The 8,415-nt window shown below is 54.2% G+C and overlaps 1 long non-coding RNA gene and 2 other non-coding genes across 3 annotated transcripts; all 3 read left to right on the plus strand.

Moving 5' to 3' along the window:
- The first annotated feature begins 483 nt into the window (after positions 1–483).
- Positions 484–7,341, plus strand: LOC131807663 (uncharacterized). Its single transcript, XR_009344572.1, has 5 exons — positions 484–654; positions 1,126–1,280; positions 2,409–2,480; positions 6,766–6,866; positions 7,004–7,341. It is a non-coding gene; the product is annotated as an uncharacterized LOC131807663 (long non-coding RNA).
- LOC131808721 (small nucleolar RNA SNORA71) lies at positions 1,799–1,932 on the plus strand. The gene has a single exon (XR_009344922.1). It is a non-coding gene; the product is annotated as a small nucleolar RNA SNORA71 (small nucleolar RNA).
- Positions 3,029–3,161, plus strand: LOC131808722 (small nucleolar RNA SNORA71). The gene has a single exon (XR_009344923.1). It is a non-coding gene; the product is annotated as a small nucleolar RNA SNORA71 (small nucleolar RNA).
- Positions 7,342–8,415: the final 1,074 nt, after the last annotated feature.

Below are 8,415 nucleotides of genomic sequence, written 5' to 3' on the forward strand. Positions count from 1 at the left end.
CAAAGTTGAGCAATGCCCCTGCCCATCTCTCTAGATTTATCTCCTTGTCACTTTCACGTTCTGCTTTCAAGTCATCAGAACAATATTTTAACCTGGTGATGTTGAAATATATGGTCAGAATTCATTCACTTGTTCAATTGAGCCAGTCATAAAACTAGGTACTGAGAATGTGTCATCCATCAGGCAAGAACCCTATTGTCCAGACTACCTGAAATCAACATGAGCTCGCGCTAATCACAGCTCCTCACGTGGAAGACTATTTCTATAAGTTAATGACAAAGCAGTGGCAAAAACAGAATAAAGAGAAAAGCGAGGGGATGTTATTTCCAAAATTCTAGGTTGGTCTTGGAAATGATCCAAAGCCCTACAGAGTCAGAATTTGAGCTCCGCGCCACCAGGGGGCGCGACAGGGTCGCTTGCGCGGTATCAGCCCCCACCCCCACCCCCCGGAGACGCCGCTCTAGGCCGCAGCCCGCCTTCCAGCTGTATTTCCGCCGGCGCCGAGCTGTTGGGGCGTGTCTTGCTGTGCCGCTGCCAGTAGCGGAGTCCCACGCCGCCGGGGTCCATCTCCCGCAATCCCCAGACATCCGCACCTTCCTGCGCTGTCGGCTCTGTCAGCGCTGCTGTTCCGCGTCGTAGGTCGCGGCGCCCGAGGTGAGTCCACTGCGGGGATCGCTGGGCGCGTGCTCTGCGCCCCCCCCCCCCTCGCCCCGCACTAAGGCCCGAGGGGGCGGGGAGAGCCGGCGGAGGTCAGCGCGGATTCTGGGCCTCTCTCCTGGATCCGTGTCCGGTCCCTCCGCTGGGTGTGGTCCTCTCGGAAGGTGGGTCCTCGAGAAAGGGGCCTCGGTTCGGATCTCCCGCCCGGGCCCCCGCGATTTGCACGCAGGCACCCACCTCCGGACCCTGAGTCCCCCAGAACCATTCATCGGTTGCCTCCGAAGTAACTTGAGGAGCGTGAACCCGTTTCGCCGTCACCTGTCGTTAACGGAGAGTGTGAAAATCCCGGTTGGGCAGAGCTGTTGTCTGAGCTTTCAGTTGGGGGCGCTCGCAGGGCCCCAGAGGGGCAGGGTGTGATTGCTCCCTTCCTGGCACTAAAGCCCCTTCCCTGTTGTCTTGCGTGCCCAGGCCGTGCGGACTCTGCGGCTGTCGGAGAAGCAGATGGAGACTGTCCCTTGGACTGCTTTGCGGGCCGCGCGGCAGGCAGCACCCGCATCTGTCCCGCAGAATCCTGATCCGCCGCGTCGGAGGCCGCCCCTGCGTGCAGGGGTGAGGCCTGCTGGGTAAGTGCTGCTGGGCCTGAGCCCTTTGACCAGGGGCTGGTTACCTTCCTGCCTTATCGCGGTGAGGGGCGGGAGGTGATCCTGGAGCGCAGGTTCTGAGACGCTTCTTGCAAAGCGCTTGCGCAGAAGGGGGCTTGGTGTGCTAAGTGTGGGTTTGGGGTCAAGAGAGGTCTGGGTTCAGAGGCTGGTTCAGCCGGTGGCCCCGCGGGATAACCTTGGCTCAGGTCCTTCCTTGTCCTGAGCTTCAGTTTCTTTTTAGAGCTCTGGGAGGACAGAGGGTCTCCTGTGTGTCCTTTGTATTTGAGCCCAGGATGGGTGGCACATAGTAGGAACTCCAGCAGTATGCGTGGGGTGAATGAACACCATAGGCGTTCTTTCCAGGAGTTGGTCTTCCCGTTAATCGTGGGAAATGGAGTCTTTACATGAAGGAAGGATGATGCCCAGGGTCCTGAGCTTGGCAGAGCAGCTGGGGAGCTAATAGGAACTTCTCTTTCTGGCTCACCTTCTGCCTGTTCAGTACCTGCATTCGAAAGTGATCATGGTCTGTCTGTGTCCTGGTCATTGATAGTGCAGGGAGAGGAGTTGCTGAAAGCGCTTCCCCGTGTTTGGAGGGTCCCTTCCTGTCCCTTCCAAACTCTGGAGCTTTCCCACACTTCTTCCTCCCCACCTTTTAGGGGCCTCTAGGCACCTGCTGTCTTATGGCGTGCTCTCTGTGCCTGGCTCAGGATGGTTTCTGTTTCTGTGAGGTTTTATAAAGGGGGCACGAGCGTGGGTCCTGCCTCAGTGCATGTCTTGAGTAGGTTGTGGGAACCACTGCTGTGGTCTTCTGACTCGGGTCTCTAACTTCCGCAGCCATGTGTTGCTTTCTGCCTATGTTTGAAGGGATTACAGGCTGCCTGTGTCCCGGTCACTGGTGATGCAGGCAAAGGAAAAGTTGCAAGGCTTTGTTTATGTTCAGGGGTTCCAGATTAGGACAGCCCTACGTGACAGCACAAGGCAGATGCCGGGAGGGAGACTTTCAGTGCATTTACCTCCTAAGACCCAGACTCCCTCAGTGTTTTCTTGTTCGTGAGCATAGAGGTTTCCCACACAGGTAAAGCAGTGCCAAGTGCTTCTTGTCCCCTGCAGGAATGTCTCGTGATTGCGGTTCCACGTATGTGAGAGGCGACCTCAGGGAGAACCTGGATTGGGAGGTCCCAGGTAAGTGGTGTCCTGCCTGGTTCTCTAGAGCTCAAGTCTGTGTGGGCTGTGAAGCCTGAGGTGTTCAGGTGAGCGGGGCGGGGGGTGGGGTGGGGATGAGTGCAGGGAAAGGCTACTTCCCAGTGTTTCCAGCTGTCTGTGTCCCCTGGATCTGGTGGGCACAGGTCTGGGCCCTCTTCTGTTCCTGAGAGGCCCTGATGAAGGCTCCTGTGACGTGGAAAGTGGCGCACTGGGATGGTCAGAGGGCTGCATTTTAGAGGCAAACCGAGATTCCTCTTTGGTGTAGAGCTGAACACACGTTATATGACCACTCAGATTCAGTCTTCCAGAACCACGAATCCTCAGTATCTCTACATCGTCAATCACCACTTTATTTCTGGGTGGCTGTGGTAAATCACCTGTGCAAGGGAGAGGAAGCTTCTGGGATATCAGGCTGTCAGTCTGGTCATGGGCCTGTGTGCCAGGCTCCGAGTTCAGGCCAGTTCCCAGTTCTCAGGCTGCTGCCCAGCCAAGGCTTCCCTTCTCGGCTCACTCATGCCCTTTTCTGCTCCTGCATTCGAAAGTGATCGTGGGCTGCCTGTGCCCTGGTCATTGATAGTGCAGGGAGAGGAGTTGCTGAAAGCATTTCCCCGTGTTAGAAGGGGTCATCCCGTCCCTTCCAAACTCTGGAGCTTTCATACATGTCTTTTTTACCCACTGATTTGTGTTACTTCCTTGTACCTGGCACCGTGTGGCCCACCCAATGCCCTCTTGGCCAAGAAGGTCCTTTCCTTGGGGTGTTTCTGTTCATGGGCCAGTGGTAGAATCATGGTGGGGTCCCTCTTCTCCCAGGCCTCCCCCCAGGAAGCTTTCTCTGTCTCCTCATTGCACTTTTTTCCCACACCCTCAGCCCTGGTCCCACTGGACATTGGTGATTTGCTTCTCACACTCCCTTTGCTGTAATCTTCAGGGCAGTGGCTCCGTCATGGTGCCTGACACATAGCACTTGGACAAAACAAGATGGAGGAGGGGCGCCTGGGTGGCTCAGTCGTTAAACGTCTGCCTTTGGCTCAGGTCATGATCTCAGGTCCTGGGATTGAGCCCCATATCGGGCTCCCTGCTCAGTAGGAAGCCTGCTTCTCCCTCTCCCACTCCCCCTGCTTGTAACCCCCCCCAGTGTCAGATAAATAAATAAATAAATAAATAAATAAAATCTTTTAAAAACAAAACAAAAAGCACAAGACAGAGGAGACCAAAGTACCACATGGTGAGGCAGAGGGCTTATCCCATTGTGATGTGTCAGTGTGGAGGCTGAGGAATCCTTCTCTCCCTGGGGTTGTTGTCTCTCTCTCATCCTGGTCATGGGCTGGGCCCACGGTCCGCAGGGGGCGGTGTTCCCCAGCCCTTAGATTGAGGGACAGGGAATGAGAGTGGTGATCCCGCTGGGCAGCACGCGTCATGGTTCATATATATGAAAGCTGCCCTTACACACTAGATGGAGATCATGCCCAAACCCCCAACCCCGTTGCCCCTCCTGCTCCATGCTCGTCGCTTCTGGTCAGTGTGGCGTGCTCCCCAAAACCTGGCCTCCACAACCTTTGACATAGACTGTTGTTCTATGTGAGAGGTTGTTCTCAGGCGCACAGGTTAGCACTGACCTTACTCCTGTCACAGGTGATCCACAGACCCCTTTCTAGAGTAAAGTTGTTCTTGTCCCTGAAGCGGTAGTGTGTGGCCTTTCAGATACTAGTAGCAGCAGGCCACGTTTGTGACTGCCGTGGTCTGCCGGCCATTGTGCCCGCCTGGGCCTGCTGTGAGCGTTCACATGTGCCTTGTGTCTTGCATGTGGGTCTGTGTGGGCAGAAACTCCGTGAGTTCTGCTGTCTTCCCAGCCGGGACTAGGCTGTGGGGCCCGAGGTAAGGCATCCAGATCCTTCTCTGGAAGTTTGTTTTGTGCACTCGTGAAGTCACATACTTGTGCCCTGGGGTTTGAATGAGGAAGTGCACTCACAGTTAGGTCCCGCTGTGGGCAGTCCCTCATATGCTGAGAGCGGATGGACCTCAGGTGAGGGGCTCCCCGGGGCAGCCCCCTTTCTGGTGTGCCCTGATGGAAAGCATGTAGCTTTAGGCACCAGAGATCCCTGGGCTGGCCTCTGAACCCATGTAGCTTTGTAACCTATTTTCAATCCCCACTTCCTCTGAAAAACAGCTGGGATAGCCATGAGGGACTTTTTCATGGTGGTGGTGTGACTATGTGATCTTGATCTTTTCTAGCAGAAAGCATTTTTTTTTAAAGATTTATTTATTTAAGAGGGAGAGGGAGCAAGGGAGAGAAACGGCGGGGGGGGGGGGGAGAGGGAGAGCGAAACTCCAGTAGACTCCACACCGAGCGTAGAGCCCAACACAGGGCGCGTTCCTGCCATCCATGAGGTCATGACCTGAGCTGAAACCCAAGATACTTAACCAAAAGCCACCCAGGCATACCGCCCACTGAGCCACCCAGGCGTGCCCCACATTAGCTTTCTTTCTGCCATGCCCTTCAGAGCTTGGGCCTTTTCTGGCTCCCCTGGGATGCGTGACTGGGCTAGCCCCCTGACCTCTGGGGGCACATTCTGTCATTTCATATTACAGATCCCCATGTCAGAAATCAGTCTGTATGTTTCTATGTGGACCTCACCCTGGACTAAGTTCATAATAGTGCTTAAGGGCACACGGGAGAATCCCAAATCATCGGATCTGCTTTATGAATTTGTGGGAGTAGAGACTAGCCCATGAGAACACAGGACAGTGTGTGAATTCATTGCTTGTGTGTGTTGTCTTTGCTCCCACTTTCTGGAGCACAGTGGATTGCTTCTCCAGGAGCTGTCAGTGATGTCAGATAAATGGAGAAAGAGAAATACAGGTGGGGCCTGCTGTAGGGCCGTGGGGGAGTTCTCTCAGTTCTGAGTGAATAGAAGAAGTTCTCATTTGTCATGGTTTGCCAGAGCCGGGGGAGTTTTCTTGTCAGTCAGTGATGGAGGAGAGTGTGTTGACTGATAGCCCTGTCTGTAGCTTTCCTTTCGCTGACTTCATCTGTGCTTTGTGGGTTCTTTTGGAAAGGGCGACCCAGGGGGTTGACTGAAGAAGAATTTCTCAGGCCTGTGGATCTTTGAAGTCTGTATTTATAGACTACAGACTTCCTAGCCTGCTTTCTGGTTCATGGCCTGGGGGGATGTTGTTGCTGACAGGGCACTCGGTGTGGGCATCCATCCGCAGCAGGCTGACTGGCTGCCTTGTGCTTGGTGCGCTGCCGATGTGTTCCGGGACCAGAGACCCGCCGCGGTGCCTTCACTTCATAGACAGTTACAGCCTGGTGTCCCTGGGAGAGACAGCCTGAGGCCTCTGAGAGAGACAGCCTGAGGCCCCTGAGAGACAGCTTGGGGCGCTAAGAGAGACAGCCTGGTGTCCCCGAGAGATACATCCTGGGGTCCCTGAGAGAAATAGCCTCATGCTTGTGGGAGAGATAGCCTTGTGCCCCTGAGAGAGACAGCCAGGTGTCCCTGAGAGAGACAGACAGCCTGGGGCCCCTGAGAGATAATGTAGCCTGAGAGGCATCTCTTGGCTCTCAGATAACAAGGGTGCTGAGGTTGGAGGGAGGTCAAGGTGTCCTTCCCTTTGACCCCACCCCCACTTTTGGTTGGGGCTCCTGTCTACGTCGTGAGATCTCTTTCCTTTACATTTGGGTCTTGTGTTGCAGAAGGGAGCCTGTTGTGCCAGGTGGTTTTGTTCCCTTCTCGCCCCGAGGTGGGGGTAGTGAGAATGACGTACCACCTGGTGCCCAGGAACCAGGTTGAAGAACCCAAGAGAGTGCCCTTGGCTTTCACACCTGCTCTCCACCCCTTTGCCTCAGGGGCTTGTCCTATCCCACAGCCTAGTTCCTGGGCCCAGGCTCCTCAGCCAGCCTGGAGGATTTAAGGGACAGTAGTGACCATTCTGAAAAAAATTACCCAGTGTCCCACTCCAGACCTGGTAATTCAAACTTCTGGGTGTAGAGTCCTAGGGATTGAGTTTGGCGGGAGGGGGGGAGTTCCTCCGCACAGTGTCCTCAAGCATTCGTGATGTTTTCTTGTTCTCCTTCTAGTGGGTCTGGCAGTGTTGACATTTGAAGATGTTCTTCCTTTATTATCCTTTCTATTCTGGTGATGATCTAGTATGGCGTGCATAAACTGGACGCTTAGGCCTAGCTGACGGGGACCCTCTCATTGATGTCCCTTGGGGGAAGGAGGGAATGGAGGCTGAATGTGTGTATGCTGCTTCTGCCTTGTAGGTCAGCCTTAGATCTGGAGCTGATGAAGTAAGTCCCAAGGCCATGAGTCAGGGGCCCTCGGGATTACTTCGGATCTGGGTTTGCTGATACGTCTCTCCAAGGTGAGTTTACTGCCAAGTTCCGGGGACCCACAGGCCACGGGTAGCCTGGTTTGCTTCTCCGTGGGTGGGATCTCGAAATCACTGGTCTCACTTGTTTTTGTTTTTTTGTTTTTGTTTGTTTGTTTGTTTGTTTTCAGATTCTCCTGGTGTTAGCAGACACGAGAGGAGCAGAGGAGGGCAGGGAGACCCCGCAGGACGCATCCTTAGAGCACCTCCTCTTGCTCTCCTTCGGAGCATCATGGATCAGCTCCGCACTCCACACGGGAGCTCAGAGGGCAGGGGCTGGGGCTGGGGTCCACGTCAGCGGGCTCTGAGTCTTGACACCAGGGCCCTGAGAAGCCATGGACAGGGAAAGCCAGCCCCCGTCCCTCTGCTGTGCCTGGAATGACCTTAACGACCAAGACTTTTTCTCTTGAATTGCAGCTGCCTATCACTTTCCTTTCTGCCACCCGTTCAATAAACCTTACGGACTCGCTCTTCTGCCTTTTAAAGTCTGTAACATGTTGCGTGCACTGAGGTTGGACGTGGAAAAGCGGATCATAGGCCAGTCTTGTTTTCAGCCTCTGAGCCTCTCTTGCCATGCTCCTAGGGCTTGGCACACAGGCCACAGTCTGAGGTGTTGCCTTGGGACTGGGAGGTAACCAGGTGTCCGTAGCTGGCTCAGAATCAGGCCCATGAAGGAATGGAAGGTTTGAGGAATGGTCAAGCCAGGGCTTCGGAAGGGGACTGGTGACAGTGGGCTGGAGTGAGGTAGGCACTGATGCCATTGAGCTGGCCAGAGTTCTGGGGCCTGGCTCATGAGTAAATGCCTGCTTTTGTGGCCAACTGCACTAGTTTGCCTCAGATTGAGGGGTTTTCTAGGACATGGGACTGACTTGTTAAATCTAGAAGGGTCCTGGGTAAACTGGGACAAGTTGGTCAGTTTACTTGGGGAGTAAAATACATGATGTCAGGTTGAGCGGACAGGTTACCGAATAAAGGTGAGAGGGAGAAGGGTGAACATGAAGCGCTGCCATTGGTGGACCTTGTGGGTATCCTTGGCTGGGGTTTTGGAGATAATTGGGGTAAATCAGTAATTGGGATCATGTGAGGCTGGTCTAAGGATGTGCATGTGTGAATTTTTTAATTCTCACGTTATAGATGGACCGGGTCTCCATGAGGAACCTGGTCCCAAAGGCCGTGATGAAAGTCTGGAGTTAATTGTCCAATTTCTGTATTTGAAATTGAACTTGACATGATGAGTTGACACCTGGATGGGCCCCTCTGCCGGGGGAGGTGTTTTTCATGGCCGAAGTGTTCACTCTGCCAGCCAGTTCCTGATACAGGCATCCAGAAGTCAAGTCTTTTTTTTTTTTTTTTCTGCCTTCCCTGTGGACTGTCCTGACTTTTTTGTTTGTTTGTTTGCCACCTTTAGTCAGCTGGTTGTAGTTGAAAAGATGCCAAGGGAAGGATCTGGGTCCACTTGAGAAAGCTGTGACTGGTTGGTAATGTTGGCGGCTATGGAGGGGCAGCAGCGGAACGTGGGCCAGTACTTAAAAAGCGTGTGTGG

The sequence above is a fragment of the Mustela lutreola genome, chromosome 9 (genome assembly GCF_030435805.1).
Source record: "Mustela lutreola isolate mMusLut2 chromosome 9, mMusLut2.pri, whole genome shotgun sequence".
Classification (NCBI taxonomy): domain Eukaryota; kingdom Metazoa; phylum Chordata; class Mammalia; order Carnivora; family Mustelidae; genus Mustela; species Mustela lutreola.